This window comes from Pteropus medius, unplaced genomic scaffold (assembly GCF_902729225.1).
Source record: "Pteropus medius unplaced genomic scaffold, Ma_sr-lr_union100, whole genome shotgun sequence".
Taxonomy (NCBI): Eukaryota; Metazoa; Chordata; class Mammalia; order Chiroptera; family Pteropodidae; genus Pteropus; species Pteropus medius.
In genome coordinates this window covers 6,860,887-6,882,940 of record NW_024349796.1, presented here as the reverse complement: position 1 = coordinate 6,882,940, position 22,054 = coordinate 6,860,887, and positions in this window count along the sequence as shown.

Below are 22,054 nucleotides of genomic sequence, written 5' to 3'. Positions count from 1 at the left end.
TGCACTGCCAGAAGGCAGGTGCTGCCTTGGCCCACTGCCCGTGGTGACTCCACTCTGGGCTTCTCTCACGCCAGCCACCGAGACCTGGAAGCAGCACTCTCTCTGCCGCAGACACGGTCCCACCGGGCTTCTCTAGCCCGGAGCGCAATGGCTGATCCCTTAGCTGCTCTCAGTGGGTCTGAGAAGGCCATAATGAAGAGGGTGCTTAGAGGGGGCTGCACAGCTCCAAGGGCTGGGTTTGCAGGTTTAATAGAACATCCCGTGAGCCTTTACTCCATGCCAAGCCACTTAGCATTTTATATGCAGTCTTCACAATAAATGTAGGGAGAAGATGGACTCATTATACCCGTTTTACAGATGAGAAACCGAAGGCTTAAAGAGGCGACTTGCCCAAGGCGAACCCAGCTAATGAGTGACACAGGCGCGTTCTCAGGCCCAGCCCCGCTCCGACTCCATGGGTGCCCCGAAACTCCTACGCTGTGCCCTCTCAGAGCCTTTAGAAGGAGCTTCTCAGCCGTGCTCATCCCTTCCTCAGGCATGGAGTTACATCACAGTGAGAAGTAACCAGAACAGAATAAGAACATGACTGTGATGGCTAGAATGGCAGCAGGCTTCATTTTGCGTTGTCACGTGGGAGACCTGGGGGGTAGAAGAAGTTCTGAGCAAAATCGATGCTGCCTAATTGCTCTAAATGAGAGTCTGCCCAATGTGAGCTTGAAAGTAGCATCTTTTCTCCCTCCTTCATTCCCACCTCTTTTGCTCTGATGCTTTTGAGCAGTTGTCAGTGATGCTAACGAGCTGGCAAGGGATGTCAAGAAAGGGATAATTTATTCCCCTTCTCCAACAACTGAGGATATCACCTCCCCAATGACAGACACCCTCTTTCCTACAGAGAGAAAGAAGCAAAATCTGGCATCCTAATGAGTGGCCAGCTGGGGTTTCAAGCCTGATGCTCATGTGGCGAGAAGGGAAGGGAAAGGTTTTATTTCCAGATACATTTCTGTTCCGTCTGAAGGATACTGGCGAATGAAGCCCAAAGGCTGGCCCCTGGGACCACCATGAGCACAGACCCAACTGCCCAGCCAGCCAGTGCTGAAGTCTCTGGCTCAGCTAGCCCTGGATTCTTCTACGAGACCACTGAAAACCAATTGACTCAGAAAATCAGAGGGCTTGTTCTTCTGTTGTTATTTGTTTTTATAATCATGTTTGTCTATTTGATTTATATAGTCTTTTTCCTCGTGGCCTATAGTCAATCAGCATTGCCAAAATTGTGGTGGTTCTGTCAGATTTAGACCACTGGGTGGACTTCATTGGATGACAACTCCAGCCAGATCAATTCTACATGGCTCGTAGAATCCAGAAGAAAAAAACAAGTTGTTCAGGAAATAATATAACTCTTTCTGGAAACTGAGACCTTAAAAAAAATTTCTTCTATGGTTCTTTTTAAAGTGGCCTCTGTATTATAGTGAACAACATATCTTCTAAGATATTCTCATGATTAGCGTTGATAGGTTTAGCAAATAAAAATGTAGAACACCAGTTAAATTTGAATTTCAGATAAGCAATGAATAATTTTTTAGTGTAAGTATGTCCTGTGAACTACTTGGGACATAACTTATGCTGAAAAATTATTGGATACTACATGATTTCACTTATATGTGGAATCTGAAAAAATCACACCCATAAAAGCAGAGCAGAATGGTTCTCAGGGGCTGGGGAGTGAAGAAATGGGGAGATGTTGGTCAAAGGGTACAAAGTGTCAGTTATGCAGGAAGAACAAGTTCCGGAGATTTAATGTATAGTATGGCGACTATACTTAATAACACTGTATCATATACAGTTTGAAATTTGCTAAGTGTTCTCACCACAAAACAAACAGGTATCTGTGAGGTGATAAATATGTCAATTAGCTGGATTGTGGTAATCATTTCACAATGTATACACATATCAAAATAACACATGTACACTTTAAACATATATAATTTTTATTGCCAAAAATAAAATTGAAATTGAAAAAATTTTGACGTTTGTCTGAAATTCAAATTTAACTGGGATTTCCATAGTTTATCTAGCAACCTGACTTATGATAAATACAACATTGAGACTCACAAGGCTGCTTTTATTTTGTTCATTTTACCTTTTATTTTTATCCATGTTATATACACACGAAGTTTAAGAAGTTAAATAGTTCCACTTGGCTTGCTATAAAAACATACTTCTTCCACTATTCCCTCTCTTCATTTCCCATAGTCCAGAAACAACTATTTTTATCTCCTCTAACTGATTTTTTTTTTTCCTGGTGAAGTTTAGCTCCATTTCTCTAGATGACATGCTTATATTGCTACCTCTTGATTTCTCAGTTTCAGACATTATCTATTGACTTTCTTCTATGAAAGATGAGAATTTAAGCTCTCACCACCCTTCTCAAGCATACTTCCCTTCTCCACAGTGTCCTAATATAATTAATTGCATGGTAAGTCTGATCGATCAGTAGTCGGGGTTTACATTATTACCATGGCCATGTAAATCCTGTTCAGAGCTGAGGCATTTACATTTTCTTTGTGGCGTAACTTTTGCGTAGTTTTGGGTTTTTTTTGTTTTTTGTTTTTGTTTTTTTTTTTAGTTAATAATGGTCTCTGCTTTGTTTTTAAGTTGCTTATCATTATCTTGTCCAAAAACTCTCTTTCAGTTATATAAATCTCTCAATATATTCAAAACACATTAGCCATTCTATCAGCTTTGTCTTCCCCAGGAAGTCCCGCCCGCTTCTTACTGCCTCTGATTTGAATTGGTTGATCTTTTGGCCACTGTGCAGCTAACTCATCCTGGTCTCTCTCTTTATCACCATGGGAGACATTCCCTTTGCCTCTTGTATTGGATCATCTGTTCCCTAGAGGCAACTCTCCCTATTTCTCTGGTCGCTCCCTCTTCTTGATAATACATCTTCTAATAAGTCCTCATTAACTACTTGTTGAAGGACGAGCGGATGAGTTCGTTCATGAAAACCACCATGTGAGATGAAGATTGTCCCTTTGGGGGTGGCCACAGGGCCCTTCACTGTGCTTTGCACACGTTGTGGGAGCTAAAACAAAACTCTAGATCTTGGCTTCTTACTCCCTTTTCCATCCCTCTCGCCCTTCTTCTCGCCCCAGAAGCAAGCATCAAGCCAGGAAGTCTCTATTTTCCCTGTGAAATGTCAGGGCAAACAGCACTAATGAGTTAGTAGATGAGAGGCCAGCAGGGTTGCAGGCCAGCTGCCTGAATGTCCTGCTGGTTGGACGCTGCTGAGGGACAGCCAGCCCCTCACTTCCTCCCAAGCCTCGGGCATCTCACCTCATTATTGAATCTGCATGTTCAAATCCTGACTCTCTCCCACTGTTGCAAACAAAACTGTCTGTACGAAGAGCCATTAAAATGTCATTAGAAGCAGCAGGCGCTGGGTACGGAAATGTATGAATCTACACTGAGAGCGATGAGTAATAGAGGTAATGGGACACTCATTTTATTTGTTTGTTTGTTTGTTTGCTTATTCATTTAGTCATTTATTTATTTATTTATTCTTTTTCTTTAGTGATTAAATAAAGTGCCTAGCAATTTAATGGTTTGCCTCTTTCCTAATCGGATGTGGATGGTTGTAAAAGGGGTAGATTCATTTTCGACCTCAAGCTTGATAGAGAATGTTTCTGTTTTCTGAGTCACATCTCAGTTTTCTCTTTCATTCACTTTTTTCTCACCTGATAGAACAGACATCATGCAAAGTGAAATCTTAGGGGTACTTTCCTCTTTTGACGTGCCAGAGATGTGACCCCAACATCATCAGATTTGTCCAGAGTGTTGACTGCATTTATCTAGCTAATAAAAATAACATGGCTTAGCTCCATGACGGCATCGAAGACCTTTTATTGTCTAAGCTATCCACAGAGATCAAAGTCTTTATTTTTTATTTTTATTTTTTGGAGAGCAGAAGGGACTTCTCTACCTGGAGATGACATATGGATCACAAAAGACTAAAGGAATACAAATAAGTTGACTTATTCTGGATTCTCACAGTAGGAAGAAGGGCTGAGCCAGACAATTTTGTGGCTGGAGAGAATGAGGCAGAGAATTCACATCTGGGTTGAGAAGTAACAGACAATTTCTTCTAGGACAACATAGTTAGAATGAAAAGTTAGAACCCTGCTCTTGGCTAAGTCTGTGTAACCTTGAAGCCACGTACAATGAACAGTTACAATAAACCCTGAGAATTTCCATCTATTCCGAGGGGAAAATAACTATTTAATATACCTGCTTATATGGGATATTGCTCTATCTTACTGAGAGGGAAGTGTCTGCATGAAATTAATTTCTTTTCTTTAAAAAGTACAATTAGGAAAGTTTTAGCTGCCATTGGCTGTTCATAACAAAGTCTTAAACTTAAAGGCAATAATTATTGCGGTTAATATTTTTCAGTTCTGCAGCCAGTTTGAAAAGTTGGCTTTTTCCCTAAAAGCCGACTAAACAAAATGGTCATAGAAACTTTCTGAGGAAAGAGAGGAAGGAACATTTTTTTTAAACGAAGGAAGGAAATAAAGAGTGAGAGTGGATGACAGCAAATGGTAGATGACAAAGAAAATTGAGCCATGGTATTATTTAAAATGGCAGCAAACCCAATAAAGACCAGGAAATTGAGAATGATGATGGGTGTATAAGAGATAAGTAAGCCAGCAGACCACCAGGAATTTTTAGACAAATGTCCATCTGGTATGGGGCTTAACCACTTATCCGCTTATCATTGTTCACGCTGTGTCTTCATCATTTTCATAGCCCTAGAGAATACCATGATACTTGAAAAACGGTAACCACGTAGAAAATAATTGTTAAATGATTTAATCAGTGACTGTTTAATTGTTATTTAATTCTAATAGCTTGCTTTTGAATTGTACTTTATAATTTTCAAAGTACATTCACAGGCATTATCTCACTTGCTTCTTGGAGCCTACTGTGAAATAGGCAGGAAAAGTGTTAGTATTCAACAGGGCTTAAAAAGCAAATTCAATCATTTCCTCTTAAGCTTTAGAGAAGAGATGATATAGCCCAAGTATATTGATTATAGCACAATGAGAAAAAAATAGGGAACAGTATGTGCTTGGTCAGAATCCCTTTCATGGGAATCTAGAAAACATTTCTAGGTCACCTCTATATTTCTTCTATTAGTGATATCTTTAGTTATGAACAGATGGTCTTGTTTCTTGAGTCACGAATGGTGAAGTCTAGGCATACATGTATAGAATTACTCGTAAGGTTAAAAAACCAGTAATAATGATCTAAGACTGGAGAACAAGTCTGTGTTCTCATCCAGGGTGTGAGGTATAGACAGCTAGAGGTCATACTTCCGTTCCATCACTTGTCTCTCTGGGTGCTCAGCCGTTTTAGGGTCCACCACTTTGAGTCATACTTGACACTAGAGGAGGATGGAATGGAAAGATCCTCAGAGTGGGTGCTGAGCTTCAACGTGGTTGTCATTTGTTCTAGGGTGTGAACAGATTCTGTAAAACTAAGATTCCAAAAAGAAAATGGAAGAAAGAGGAAATGACAATCTAATACGGTCATGTGACTTTGCGCTTTTTTCCTGCCTACTATTTATCCCTCCTTCTTCTGATAATAGTTCTGATTTTCTTTTGAAGAACCACTTTTATTCCAGGAGGTTTCGGTGGGGGTAAACTCACTGGTATTGGGGACAGTTCCAGGGACAACCATTTGACCATGGCCCGCCCGATGAGTGTCTGCCGTCTCCCTAGCCACAGTGATTGGCTCAGGGATGCACACATGACTCAAGTTGCCCCCAAAGAGACTCAGTTTTGAGACTTTGATGAAATGATTAGAATGGAAATGCTCTCCTACTGAAGATGCCAGCTAAAAAGGGATTGCAAACCCGGAGCTGGGGAGTCCACTGTGGAAAGGTCTTATCGGAGACAAGTCCAACAGAGAGGAGAGCAGAACCGAGAGATGAGAAAAAAAGATGTGGGCTTGGTCTGGAGGACCTTAGTCCCTGGCTACAGTGGTCCCTCTTGTCAGTCCTATTTACTTTACACTTTTTAGTTACATGACCTAATTCTTATGTATTAAGCTAATAGTTTCTCTCTCCTTCTCTCTCTCTCTCTCTCTCTCTCTGTCTCTCTCTCTCACCTGAGCTATATTTGGAGCTCAACTGGAGCTATTTTTCTGGGTTTTCTTTGTGCAGCGCAGAATCCTGATGTTGGCATGCAATTTGGGCTAGTGTGGCGAGGACACAGAAAACAGATGAAAAAGAGAAGTCGTTCATACGAGACAAAGGTTCCATATCTCACAGCATCCAGGTGGAAAATAGGAAAGAAAAGGAGAATAGGATTCACACAATCTTAAGAGGACATGTGGGTGTGTATAAGTGTGGGGGCAGCAGCAGGTGACACAGCCAAACAATAACGTGGAAATGTTATTTGCTGGAGCTGCGGGTGGGCACTGAGCTAAAAGGGATATATGGGAATGGCTTGTAAAGACATATGCTTACCACAGTCAATTAAAAATAAAATATAATTGCTCTTACTGTGTTTGTATCCATCCAAGGAGCATTTTGTTACGATCAGGTTAGAAGAAGTGCCTCGGGAATATGAAGACATGTAGTCCCAGAGACAGACAGAGCTGTGCTCTGAGTGGTGACACCTTGCTGGTTCTTGGTTCAAGTGCCACGTGATGTTGCGAAGCCTGGCTCTGCCTCTGTCTTCCAGTATATTTGCTTTTTTTTTTTGCCTCGATTAAGCTGGTTCTACTTGGTTTCAGTTATCTGTAAATAAGAGTCTCGGATAAAAGAGGGAGTTACAATAAAAAGACATGAAGACATCCTTCACTGGAAGAGGAAGGGGGACAAGAGGGGACTTTCATAAACATTGTCTCATTTGATCTTCATGGAATTTCTGCCATTTCACAGCTGAGGAAATGGGGTCCCAGAAGGGTTAAAACCCCTCGCCAAGTCCCACAGCTGAAAAGAATAATTTAATTACATGATGGAAAAATTTGATGAATATAATTTTATTTATTGAAATATCAATAACTTGCCAGTGACTCGTGTATTCATGTTGCCTTCTTTATGGGCAATCTGAGTGCCAACTGACAAGTGACATCTTCACAGATCTTCCCTTTCTGGAGGCTCTGGCTCTTCCGAAAAACTTTTTGGATCTCTTTTCGATCAGGAGTCATTTATTCTCTTTATGAAAAAATTAAAGCTTCTCTTTTTTAACTATCTTTAATAAATATTTTTATTATAAAATATATTTATATGTTCATTATCCAAAAGTTTGAAAATATAGGAATATAGAAATTTGAAGAAAAGCCACCAACCCACTATTTAGGTTAATCATTAACATTTAGAGGTGTTTCTTTCTAATATATTTCAAAAAAGTTCTTAGTCTCATTGACCTTTCATACCATTTTATATTCTTTATTTTGTTTATTTTCACTGTAATCTCTGTTGTTTTCCTTCTTCTACTGACTCTGAGCTTTGTCCTTTCTCTAGCTCCTTGAGGTATAAATGTAGATTTTTCATTTGGGATTTTTTCTTTCTTTTTTAATATAAGCATTTATCCCAATACGCTTCCTTTTTAGTACTACTTTTGCTATATCCCATACATTTTGATATGTTGTGGTTTTGAGTTTTCTTATGTCAGATATTTTCTAATTTTTTTTTTTTAATTTCTTCTTTGACTTGATGGCTGTTCAAGAGTGTGTTGCTTAATCTCTACGTTTTTGTGAATATTCCATTTTTCCTTCTGCTGTTGATTTTCAGTTTCATTTCATTTTGGTCATAAGAGATACTTAGTATAATTTAAATCATTTAAATGTGAAAACTTATGTTGCGACCTAACAGGGATTCATTCCATCCTGGAGAAGGATCCGTGTGTGTTCTGCTGCTGTTGGGTGTGATGTTGTTTATATGCCTGTTAGTCCCCTTGGTCTGTGGTGTTATTCAGGTCCTGCATTTCCTTATCGATCTTCTGTGTGGATGCTCTATCCATTATTGAAAGAGAGGTATTGAAGTCTCCTACTATTATTGCATCACGAGATAATTCTGTCTTTAGCTCTATCAGTGTTGACTTTTTATATTTCTATGTATAATCATTTTATCTTCCTAGTGGATTGACCCTTTATCATTATATAATGTCCTTCTTAGTCTTTCGTGACGGTGTTTGACTTAGTCTATTTGGTCCTGTGTTAGTATAACCACTCCCGCTCTCTTTTAGTTACCATATCCATGAAATATCTTTTTTCACCTCTTTACTTTCAGCCTATGCATATCCTTAAATCTAGAGCGAGTTTATAGTATATTTTTGTTACCCGATCTTAATTAGTCTTCATGATTCTATAAACAATGCAAACTCTTTTTACTTTTCATTTTGAGAGAAGGAAATTGGTGCTTACAGATGAAATGACTTGCTCAAGTCCATGTATAGTAAGAGGCAGAGCTGGGACCAGAACAAGTCTTCACCTTGTTGGCAGTACAGTGCTGTTTCCATGGAAACATCCGCTGCCTCTCTCCATCCTACCCTTTCCTAAAGACACAGGAGGAACAGTCAAATGCCTAGTGCTCCTTAGAGGTGGACCACAAATGTAAGATGAGGAGTCTAATCTCGGGTGTAAGAGCTATATAATGCCTTGGAAGATTCAGACATCATCCTGTACCCCCAGTCTTGAGTCTTGAGGGCTCCCTGGTTGATACACTATCATGGTCCTTGCACTCAAGAGTATTAGGTTGTATTATCTTTTTCTTGTATCATTTGTAGCTCTTTCATTAAGTGATATAAAAAATGAAATGATTTCCATCTTATCTTAGTGGTTGCCATGGAGCTTAATTGTGTGTATCTTTAAGCTGGTAAAACCAAGTGAGACAATATTTGGGTGAGGAGTAGCTGCGTGCAAGCGGGGCAGAACTCTTCACCAAGCAGGCTGAATTGGTTACTGATAAGCTGAGAACAGTATAAAAGAAGATGATTCTTCCCTCGCAGAATTATTCAGAAGATTAGATGAAGTTAGGAGGCAAGGACCTTGGTCCCGTTCACGCAGTGCAGGTGTAATTTAGTTCCTTCTCCCCCTCCGTGTGCCTGCCGCAGCCTGCTCATGAGAGTCTCTCTCTCTTTCTTTGGCCTCTGTGTGAAGCTGTCTGTGCTGACATGCTTATTGTTCTGCATTACACCCATAGCAAGAGAAATTTGAGAACACTCTACTCAATTCGTTTTAGATTGTAAATTGAAGAATTATTGAATTTTCACCAAGTCGCTTGTATTTACCCCGGTAGTTTGTCACTGAAACATGAAGTCCTGAACACAGCAGGACATGACAACAGGAAATACAGCCTGAAGCATAAACAATTTTTGGCTGCAAGGACCCAAAATAACCATGTCAGGTATGTACCGAGGGGGCTTTTGTCAGGTTTTAATCAACTCCATTGGGTGGTGCAGAATGGGTGGTAATTAAGCATGTGATGTCATTGTGTCTTGATGTCATTGCCTTCCGCGTCCTTTTGCTGAGGCTGGTTCTTTGATTTCCATGTGATTGTGCAACAAAGCAAACCTGGAATGGGGTGTAACCCTGGAGCACCGAGGGAGCTGTTTACCTGCCTTTCCCCTTGACCAGGTAGGACGCGGTAGCTGGCTTGGACTGGCCTAACCGGGGTGCTCAGTTAGGCAACCCATCCTTTGTTTCCCTGCCAGGTCAGCCTGAGTGACAGGGTGGTGATGATTCAGACTCATGGGAGACAGGAGAATGACTCTCTGCGACTTCGCACGAAAGCAAGAGCACGTGGCTCTTACTGCACGTGTCCATTGAAAGACATATGACATCTTCCTGTTTAGGAGACAAAACCCAACCTTGCACGAGGCAGGCTCACAAAAGGATTGCAAAGACAGTATAAAGAGTTTCCGTACATCCTTCACTCGGCTTTCTCCAAATAGGTCCACATAGCACACTTGTCGAAACCAGGAAATTAGCGCTGACACGATAGTATCAATCAATCGACAGACCTTGTTTAAATCTCAGAAGTTGGTCCACGAATGTCCTTTTTCCGGTCCAGGATCCTACACTGCAGTTAGTTCTCATGTCTTCTTAGCTTCCCCCAAACTGTATCCCAAGAAATTCTTATTTAGTAGGTTATGGATGGGTCCCAGGAAGGTCTCTTTTTTCAAAGCTTCACAAATGTGTGTCCCCTGGTAGGGACTCTTTGCTCTGGCATATCAAGATGAGTAATACTAATGTTAATATTAATAATATTACTATTTCTAATCATATTTCTAGCAATAGTGTTTCTTAAGTGCTTTCTGTATGCCAAACACTGTTTAATCACGTTGCATTTTCTTCCATCCATTCAATCCTCACAGTAAGCCCTTTGTTAGGTTCTATTGTTACCCAGATCTTTCTGAAGAGGAAAAGGGGGCATCGAGAGCTTAAATGACTTGTCCAAGGTCACATAGTTGCTAAGCCTTGGAGCTGGTATTTGAACTAACTAATCCGGCCCCAGAAGCCACACCGGATCTAACCACTCCACTGCATTACACTTCCTCTGGTGAAAAACGGTAGTTCCATGATTGCCGCCTCTAAAGATCTGTGGTGTGGTGGATGGGATATGAAACATAAATATTTATAGCAGTGCTACCATAGAATTATATATACAGAAAACAAACACACAAAAAAGCCATATCTTTGCTGTAGAAACTAGTCCAAGCTTTCCAGAGCAGATGACGACTTAGCTCATCAACAACTCTCCAACCTCAGAGAAGGGCCTCCCAGGAGGAGAGAACAGGGCCTAGGGGTATCAGAGGGCTCCAGGGAAAAGTCCAGAGCGGCAGGCACGAGGGGTGGATATGAAGGAGCTTGGCCTGGACCATGCCCGTGAGAGATCTGAGCAAGGAGTTTCACAAGGATCAATCAAAGTCAAGAGAATGAAAGACAGATCTGAGAGGTGGGTCCGATGAATCTCATTTGCCTGAGTTACATGCCCAAATGTAATCTACACATCAGAGGGTCAGAGGAGGCCAGGGAATGGAAACCACTCATTCTGAAATGAAAACTCACTCTGTGGGGAGGAAGGAAGGGAAACGGGCTTTATGTTAAATTGCAACTCTGATGGTGAATATATTGGCTTTCTCTTGAGGGAGGTGTTAGCTCTGTCACCCAATGTCCGAGTGTGGGTTCCTTCAGAAGCAGACTCAGAAATAAGGACTCTAAGGCTGGGGGCTTATCTGAGAGTGGCAGGAAGCACTCAGAGGGAAGATGGATGAGACGGGGGAGGGACAGCAGCCCCTGGAAAGTGCGTTATCAAACCAGCCACCTCTGAGCGTCTGGGCTTAATCCCCAGGAGAAAGTGTGGATAATAACATAAAAAACACTCCACAGATCTACCCCACCTGAAGGATGAGGGGCCTGGGGTATTTATACCCCAACTCCTGTCAGTCATTGGTTGAGGGCTGCTTCAAGGGTATGTTAATGCATCACCCCTGCCTCGGACCCTTCAGGCTACAGAGAACAACCTCAGGCAAAGAGATCCACGTATTTGCCCTCGGACGTTGGTACGAGCCCACCCCCGTGTTAGGGCCCCAAAGAAATGGGTTCGGCAGCACCAGTGTCTGCTACACACAGGTTGGCTAATCCAGGAAATGGGCTATTTTGAGCGAAATAAGACTTATGAGCAAGGACCCAATAAATTATTCAGAAATAGCATGCTAAAATGGCATTTTAATCCTCATAGTCACAAAACTTGTCAGTCACAGATGGTGATAAAAATGTATAAATGGCTGGCTGGTGGGGAAGCCACTTTTTATGAGGATGAGACCTAAATGAAAGCAGCGAACCCCGGGAGACAGCCTGTCGTAGGGTCACCAGCACTCGGCAAACCGGAGTGTCCAGAGAGAAGTTCCGACTGGGAGGATCTGAGAGGCCTCATGACGCTCATGCAATTTGGCCCAGGATTCAAAGAGGCAAAAGTGGAATCCAGGCTACAATACAGTCCGGGTGTTGGAAGCGAGGCCAACCACGGAGCCTTCGATTCAGTTAGAAAAAAGGATCCAATGTCAGAAACTGGGAGGTCAAGCCAGAGAGAAAAGGCAGGGAGAGACTGGGGTGGACTCTCGGCAGCCGGATGAAAGCATCCGGGCGTGTGGAGGACAATCCGACATGGTCTAAGGTTTCTCGGGGAGAAAAAAAAGGGGGTGTACCCGCCTAGAGCAGCACTGTTGGAATACAGAGCTGGTGCGTTTTATCAGACGAATTTGTAGAGATGCTGAATGCCTTGGGGTAGGAAAGTAGCACAGGGAGGTAGCAATGAAGTGGAAATGCTCTGGAAAGACAGGTGTGCAGGGCTGCAGAGGAAAAGTCAACAGGAAAGCGGTTCGCTTTGATGGGGGAGGTGGTACTATGAGTATGGGAAATAGGGTGCCATCATGAAGAGGATAGAGAAATCAGGAGAAGGGACAGATGTGGAGGGGAAGCGGGTGAGTTTGGAGTGGTAAACGCTGAGTTTGAACTCCATGTGTCAAATGCTGGGCTAGAAGCTGTGATGACTTCGAAGATGAATCACGCACTGCCTGTAGACTCTGCCTGTGAGACACTTCTGGTCTAACAAGCAAAAGAAGACATTTTCTTAAATAACAATAGCGCAAGGTAGAAAAAGTAAGTGGGCAACTGGAGAGGTACAGGTAATAAAGCGCTCAGAGCTCAGAGGGAGGAGAACCCCCTTCCAGGGGCAGGGATCAGGGAAGGCTGCAGGGGACATTTTAGTCTGATCCTGAAAAGTAGGTGGGATGAGGACAGGTGAAGAGGAGAGCCCTCTAGGCTGAGAGGCTGCCGGGAGCAGAGGCGTCATGATAAAAAAAAACGTGCAGGTTCTTTTTTGGGAGATCCCACCGGTTCATGTTGGAGGAAAATATGCATTTTGGAGAAGATGAGGTTGGAACACAGTCTCAAGTCAGATAGAAAGAGCCTTTTATGCCGCACGAAGGAATGTAAATTTTAATTCGTAGCTGCTGAAGGCTTTTGAACTGGGGACCAACAGTGTCAGAGGATGGGTTGGAGGAGGGAACAGAAAACCCGGTCAGGTGACTGCACGAGGCATGAGATAATGAGGCTTCTACCAGGATGGAGACGACAAAAATTGGGAACGGGATCTATGTTAGGGAGACCGAAGAGCAAGAATGTTCAATAAAATGAATTAACAAGCCAGAGGATGTACAAGAGGTAAACAGCCCACTTCCTGTTTCATGGTGTACTTTCCAGGCTCAGAGCCAAGGTTTGGCTTTACTCTGAGGCAGATTTAATCAGGATGGCCAATCTCGAACGTGTCTCATGGGCTAATTAGTTTAGGTTTCTTTGCTTTCCAAAGCTCTAGTTATCACAAACGTGGCTATGGACTTTGATGAAATACCACCTCTTTCTCAGTGGGAAGCTGTAGGCAGATCCAAGAGAGCTGTTGGTTGAAGTTCATGGAAATACACTCATCCAATAATTCTATAAGTAATTTTACCAAGTGAAAGTGTTTACGGAGTTGCAACCAATGTTTCCTTCCAATGACCTTGAAGGAAGTTGGACCGCCTCTCATGTCAGCCACGAACAGATGGAAATGAGTGTGCAGACAGCAAGAGAATTTACTTGGAAAGCTCTTGAAAAATCGTGTCATCTACCAGTGTCAGAAACAAATATCAGTGTAAGATCATGCTCCGTGCTGGCATAAACAATAAGCATCTTATTTTATTCCTGACAAACAATAGTTTTTATAAAAGCACATGAATGAGTGCTCTGTTTTCTCTATAAAGTTATTGAGAATGTTTGTTTAATTTCAAATGTTTCCATTGAAGAGCAAGAAATCTGAAGTTTGCAAGTTGTCGTAGTCCTTAGTACCCCAATCATGATTAGAAATGTAAAGAAATAAAACCTCCTGACCAGAGTTGCCCACGACATCACCATGGCAAGAATCCGTATGGCAGAATATATTTCCCAAAATGGCACAGCAACATATGTGTTTGTACACATGCTTGCAGAACGATGCTACTCCCTCAATCAAAGGTGGAATCTCTTTTCCCTCCTCTTGAAACTGGGGTGGAGAGGGTTAGCAACTACCTCGGTTAATAAAATGCGGTAGAAGCGACACTTCTGAGGCTAGGTCGAGGAAGGTGGTATGACTTCTATCTGGCGCACGCTCTCTCTCTCTGTCTCTCTCTGTCTCTCTCTCTCTCTGTCTCTGTCTCTGTCTCTCTGTCTCTCTCTCTTTCTCTCTTTCTCTCTCCCTCTCTCTCTCTCTCCCCCTTTCTCTCTCCTTCCACTTCCTTTGGGACCTGGCCACCACGTTGGGAGGAAGCCCAAGCCAACAGCATTAGACAAGTTGACAGCCACCATTAACCACCTACCACATGAGTAAGTTAACCTTCAGGTGATTCCAGTTCCCAGACTCAAACCACGCTTGCTGAAGCCAAGTGGAGCACAGGCAAGCTATCTCCACCCAGTTCTGCCCAAATTACAGATTTCTAAGCAAAATAAATGTTGTTATTTGAAGACACTGAGTTTGGGGTAATTTGCGACACGGCGATAATCACTGGAAAAGTCCCTAAAAGCCCAGGAGGAAAGAGCATGCTAACAAGATGCCCATAAGTGCTGGGTGTTGGGCTCAAGTTCTTGACCACGCAGACACCAGGCAGCACGTAAGAAACAGAAGACTCATAGAGGATTCGTAGCAGTCCAGGTCACCAGGAAAGACAGACTTCATGTTGCAGGTGAAGCCTCTTACATAGAAGCACAGGTCTGAGCACAGAGAACAGAGGATGGGAAGTACCAGAAGTATCTGGTGACAAATATCCGCCACAGATCCCGAAAGAAAATTGCCTAGAGGCTCCGGGGAGGATAAACACGGGAAGAAAAGCAAAAGAAGTGATCTTCTGTTCTCCTATACTGCAAAAGTGAAAGACTTGAAGGTAAAGATTAATTAGTAATCAATGAAATACAAATGGCATCTATAAGTGTCCCTCTGGTTTGAAATCTGAATGTAACTGGCAGCAAATCACGGGGGCGAAACCATCGCCAAGTGCTCACCAACCCTTTACAGTCAGGACTGCTCAGGACAGCTGTTTAGATAGTTCACACCATCAGTCAAAAATTTCCAAACACGTATCACCAAAATAAGCGTGCATTTTAATTTATAAATTATATGCATATGCAACTGTATTGATATATGCGCACATTTAAAAATAAACACAAAATACAAATATTGATAGAATTTCTCTCATTAAATCTTGTCCTCTCAAACTGGCTTATCTGAGTCTCACTTTGGAGGTCAATGGCTTAGGGTTTAGACCTCGGACTTAGTCAGACCTTAGTAAAAATCCTGAGCAAACCACTGCATTGCTATGTGACCTTATATATACTTCTTAACTATTCATTCTAGGTTACACCTCATTGTGATCATTGTCTAGCTAACTGCTGTCCAGATAGACCCACTTTTATAATGGCTGAAACACTATAGACATTTTTTTTTCCTTTTTACCTTGGGACCCCCTTCACCCGTTTCTCCCACTTGCCCCCGCCGACCCCTCTGGCAGCCACCAATCCGTTGTCTGTATCTAAGAGCTTGTTTACTTTTTGTTGTTTTTTTCTTTTAGACGCCACAGAGAAGATCATACTATATTGGTCTTTCTCTGACTTATTTCACTTTGCATAATGCCCTTGAGGTCCCTCTATGTTGTTGAGAATGGCAAGATTGCATTCTTTTTTTTTATGGCTGAATAATATCACGTAGCGTGTGCACGTGTGTGTGTGTATCACGATTTCTTTTATCCGTTCATCCACTGACGGGTACTTAGGCTGTGTCCATGTCTTGGCTATTGTAAATAATGTTGCTACGAACGTGGGGATGCAGATGCATCTTTTCAAATTAATGTTTTCATTTTCTTCAGATAAATACCCAGGGATGGAATTGCTGGATCGTACGGTAGCTCCATTTTTAAATTTTTGGGAAACTCCATGCTGTTTCCCACGGAGCCGGCACCAATCTACGTTTCTACCAGCAACGCACATGGCTTCCTTGTCTCCACATCCTCGCCATTATTATTTTCTGTCTTTCCTGATAACGGCCGTTCTAACAGGGGTGAGACGATATCTCATTGTGGTTTCGACTTGCATTTCCCTGATGATTAATTACGTCGAATATCTTTTCGTGCATTTGTTGCCCGTCTGTATGTCTTCTGTGTAAAAATGTCGATTCAGATCGACTCATTTTTCAATCAAAAACATTTTTTCCGTTGAGTCGTATGAGTTCTTGGACAAGCCAATACTCTCTCTCTCTGAGCATCGGTTCCTTCACATATAAAATGAGCATATTGGACTCGTGATCTATGGGTTTCCAAGTCTTGGCACTTTATAACTTGCATTACTATCTGCTTATGTTTTGGGTCATTACCAGACTGACCTCCTTGAGGACAGAGCCTGTATCTTACACCCCTAGAGCCCAGTGCTGGGCTGGCTCTCTGCAAAGTTGACACCTTTTCTGTTCCTTCTGTTTACCACAATCCCGTCCCAACCCTCAAGCCCATGAAGCTATCCAAGGTCACCCATGATGCTGGAGAAATGATTGGATGCCTGCATAGCTGTCACATCTAAACGTTAAAAGGGTTCATCCATCTGGTTCCACCCGACCGAAAAGGTCAGAGGTGGAACGTCGGTGCTTTAGAGCTGGGGGGCCTTCCCAGAGCCCTTTCAGAGTCCTTCCCTTCTGAGACTACATGGAGGGAGTGTCCCAGAGGGTCATTAGCCTTCTAGGAGAAAAGAGATTAAGTTCAGTTTTATCTTTACCATCAAAAAATATTTATTGATAATCTGGAAGCCCAGCGCCCCTGCACCCCACCCCCAGCCAACACACCATTACTCACCTACTAGTTAGGAAGCAATAAAACCATCATGGGGACAAATCCAACCCTGCTTACACGTCCAGACGGCTCACCTACACGTGAGTGTGGAGCTTCCACATGGCCCAGAACCCACAGGCAGGATCGAAAAACTGACAGAAGGTCAGAGGACAAACATTTATGTTATTAGCTGGCACATTATTTCTGTAATACTCATTTTTCCAAGGGAAATGCCTTGCCACATCTTATCTCATTGGCAGGGAGCACTTTTACATCAATTATCTTATTTATTTGAGACTCATCGTCAAAGAAACAGAGGCCCAGGGAGGCTGTGACTTGTCCAGGGTCAAACAGCTTATACGTGGCAGAGACAGGACTGGTGCCCAGGGCTTGGGACTCTTGCTCTAATGTTCTTTCCTGGGCTGAAAGTTACTTTAAAATGCAAAGCTTTTCAGATCAAACATTTTCCTTGGCAAATGAACTGATCAATGATACAGAAAAATTGTTTAGGCTGTTGGCAGAACTTTCCTTCCAAATTTTCATCCTCACCACAGTGTTTAGAGAGAGTCGATTACCACGCTGACAGCGTTTACTGCACGTTATGAATGTTTCCACCTGCGTCCACACTGCACCTGTAACATCTCCATGATGCCCTCGTCACGTGGAAGGCCTATGCCCCTCCGGGCCCCCTCCTCCAGTCCGCCCTCCTCTCTCTCTCCTTTTATTTCAAGTAGGAAACAGGAAATATGGCTCCTGGGGAAATCCATGAGATGGGACATTTGCTATTACATCCTGCATTAAACTCCAAAGTTAAAATAATTCATGCGGTTGGCGAGGTCATCGGTGTTCTGCCAGCTTGTTTTAGGAGTCATTTTCTACAATGCATATGTGAGGCTCAATGACAATCGTAATACGGTAGAAAGGTCTGACAGTGGAAAACTGTGTGCACGTGTTTCTAACAAACTCTGAGGACCCACTGTGCGTCGTCTGAGTTAGAGATCATTTTTTATTTTGTTTCCTGAATAACGAATAGGCTCAATTTCAATCTCAAAGGCAAATGTATATGGAGAAATAATGAATAAGGGGGCATGGAAGAGAAGCAACTTAAAACATAACAGAGTCTCTCTCGGCAAAATGAATAATTAAATTTCAGATTCTTTGTCCAACAAAAATGATAATGCGGGCAGGCGCCGAGGGAAATATGACCATGGATTAAATGAAACACATATCGTTCTATTATTAGTGTGAGAAGCTGGGTGTGAGAGCAGAGGACCCTGTACGGAGGCAGTAAACCAACGAGATTAAGACACTCTGTAATTTCGTGGTCTTGTCTTGCCACCGAATTCTATTTGACCTGAGGCAAAATTTTATTCTCTTTTGTTCTATTGTTCTCTCTGTCTCTCTGTCCCATGCTGTCCTTCCCTTTCCTCTGCAACTGAGATTAGATTGGCTAAATTCACACCTGGTTGAAAACTTTGATCTATTGCTAAATGGCAAATCAATTAATGGTTTAGGAATAAGGAATTTAGTAGTTATTTTCATATTAGCAGCTACTTGGATGGGTTATAGTAGCACTATTTATAGTAACCCCACCTGGAAACTACCCAAATGCTCGTCGATGGAAGAGGAGGTCAGTTCTGGCATTGGCACCCAGCGGAATTCTGCACATCAGGGAGAATGAACGATGTACGACTTCTTACTACAGTGCGGGTGAACATCACATAACATTGAACCGAAGGACTTGGATCCAAAAGAAAACACACCTTATGAGTCTCTTCATAAACACAAAGTTTGAAAACAGGCAAAAACCAATCTATCCTGTTAAGAGCAAGGGTTGTGTTTATTTTTTTTAGTTACCAGTGACCGAAGCATAGCACAGGGGAGATTCCCGGGGGCACGTACTACTTTATTTCTGGATCTGGGTGCTGGATACACATGGATATTCCATTCCGTTTATGAAAATTCTTCGCGCTGTGCACTTTGTGGTCCTTTTCTGTATCTGCATTTCAACAAAAAATCCCACGACTTCACTGGATAGATTTTTTTTTTTTTAAATGGTAACTTTTACAAAGAGACTTAGCAAATTATTACCTGCCTAGATCTGAGACCCCAGCTGGATCAGACTTGGTACCAACACAGCCCAACAAAGAAATAGAGGCTCCTGAGAAAAAGCGATTCGAATGCAGTTTCCTCCTCTTCCCTCTCGTTCTCCGCTTGTGCCGCTCTGCTCCGGGGCCTCCACTCCGCTCAAGTGTAATCTCTTCTTCCTTCCCCAGCTGGTCCTTGAGTTCTGGCCATTATGGCGATTCCCCTGGCTCTCTCCTGCCCTTCCGGCCTTCTCTATGTCAATGCATCCTCCTTCTTATTTGATATGCGTAGCACTACACAATTCTTCTTTATTACAAGGAGGTAAAATAGGGTATACTGAGCCACTATAATAAACCATCGGAGGAGAGCATTCTGAAGGTCTAAGGGGAAATGTTGGGAAGTAAAGGCCTTTTAAAATTTCAGCTCATTCAAAAAGGTGACAATGGGGGAATTAAAGACCTTACTGTGCAGAAATAGTTTGCATCTTGTTTGATCTAAATCAGAGGGAAAAAGTGAGTTTCCTTATGACCTTTGGGTGGAGGAAGATGAACACAAGCATGCTAAGCACCGGCACATGGGGAAGAAAGGAATGAAGAATAATGTGACGAAGCCAGCAAGAAGAAAAAGAGGAAACAAAATATAACATTGTAGGCATAAGGTAAGACGAAATGAACTCAATTAATTCTCGCCTGGGTGGGAACAATCATCTTCTAGTTGTTCTCTCTGCCACGAGTCTGACTCGTCACATACTCAGGCTTTACAAACGGGCCATGGCAATCTATTCAACACAGAAACCTGATCACAACACTCTTCCTTAGGTGCCCCCGCTCTGTCCCCTGAGTCATCCACTGGGTAAAACCCAAAGCCTGCCTCACACAAGTCTACCTACCTTACAGGATTACCTGCTATTCACCTTCTCTGTCTGGAAGCCTAGTGCTTCTCCATCCAGTACCTTCTTTCTCTGGGAATTGCTACCCCCACACAGTTACCTTGCAAGTCATGGTTTCCATGTAACGTCTGGCCACAGCTGATTGGTTCTGGGAGGGGTATTTGACCAAACGGGGACCGATTTCAGTTTCTTCTCTGAATCACACCTCCCCTGCTGCAGTTGGTCGATCCAGAAGTGAACATCTGGCCAAAGTGAGTGAGTTACAGTCCTTCTCTAGGACATTTAAAAACTGGAACACAGAAGGAGAAATGAGTCTTTTGCAGGAGTGGAAGCTGTCATATTTAAATCTTCAGAGCCGTATCAGCCATGTCTCCTGACATCTGGGACAGAGACAGAGAGAGACCATTAGGACAAAGACAGAGGAGAAAGGAGACAGAGAAAAATGAGGGAGAGACAGGGCAGAGAGATGTTGGAAGAAAGCCGAGCTGAAAGCCAAGAGGTCCTGACAGCGTCCAAGTTCTCGGTCGTATCTCTCAGCTCCCTTGGTGTCCACAGGACAGCCCAATGTCCTTAGCATAAACCGTTCCTTTCAACCAAGGGTCCCATTACTTCTAAAATTCACATTTTTTTTTATTTTTTGGTTCCTCACACATGTGGTCCAATGGTGTACCATCAGCCAGCTCTCCAATGAACAAAAGAAGACCTTATTTGTAGCATCGGCCCGTTGCCTTGGTATAAATCCTCTTACTATGGCCCATTTCAAGTTCCCGAAGGTTTAACAACTGGAAATTCCAGGATGTCCAGCCATTGGGAGCCAGCGCCAGCCCCTCGCTGCATGGAGACAAAGTGTCTCGCCTCCCGTCTTCGTTCATGATGTTCTCTCATCTGTTCATGCCCCTTCCCACAGTCCCGCGTCCCACTTGGCCTGGTTAGTGTCTCAGTGCCCATCGACTGCAGCGCCTCTTCCAGGAAGCCTTCCGGAATCCCCTTGGTGTTCCCCTAGCTCCCTTGGTTTGCCACCATTTTTGTTGTCACGACCTTAAGCTGAGGTTTACGTGAAGACTGTGAGCGTGTCCAGTCTCCTTAAGCCAGGGCTCGACATCTCTGCAGCCCCCGTGCCAGCCCACACGCTCACTCTGCGGAACTGATGAGGAGGAGGTTGTGCTAGCTCTGGGTGCTCTTTGTCAGGAGACCCCCCGGCTGAGACACCGCAGTGGGGGCCTGAGTCGTCACAGACCAGCGTGGGGACTTAGGGAACAGCCAAGCAGTGTGGGGGCTCAGCCCTAGAACATGCTTCCGTTCAAGATGGCCCTGCAGACGTGGATGGAGCACCAAAGAGTCCACTAAACATAATTCTCAGCTAGGGCCTGGCTATTATCCTGAGAAACTGACCATCGTCTCTGTACAAGGCCCACAAGACTTTCCAGGGAGAATCTGACTGCCGGTGTTGAAAACCAGCCTTTGTAGATAAACACACAGGCTGAACGAAGTGACCCTGGCCTCAGTTCCCAGACCTGCCCAGCTCCGAGGGCTGTCTGCAGCCGTGCTCACCTGGAGGCCATGCCACAGGCTCTGCTTCACCATGGCTCTATTTTCTAAAGTCTTCAGACTTTCTATCTATAGCATTCGGTTGCCAAGTAATCATTAGCTGATTATTAATATTTATATAACTCACATTTTTCAAAACTTAATTTTTTTATGTAGCTACCCACATCAGTGACAAGATTTTTAAAGAACCATGATTTTATTTTTCTCTCTCTACTTATATCTATATAGAGTTTACCTACCTATATCTTTTTCTATACATTCCTTGGCGTGTCTCCTCCATGCATCAGAATCGAGTTTTCTCCTTAGATGCTCACGTGGGATGAAGCGAAGGACCCCTCTGTGTACGGAGTGGCCAGCTGAGGGCCTGGGGGCCAAGGAGTGGGCAAAAGCATCCACTCAGTCTCGTTCATGCTTCCACATGACTGAGTTTTTAGGTTTTCCTTTATACCCCAATTGAGCATCATATGAGACCCTTAACCTGTGTCCAGTTACTAACTAGATGGAATAATTAATTCTACATAAGAATGGAATTCCTTGTGGGCTTCGCACAGATGTCACATTACAATAATGAAGGTTAAATCCAGGTTCTAGTTTGGAAGAGCATTTCCGAGGGAGGACATCATGCTCCTTAGTCATGCTAATT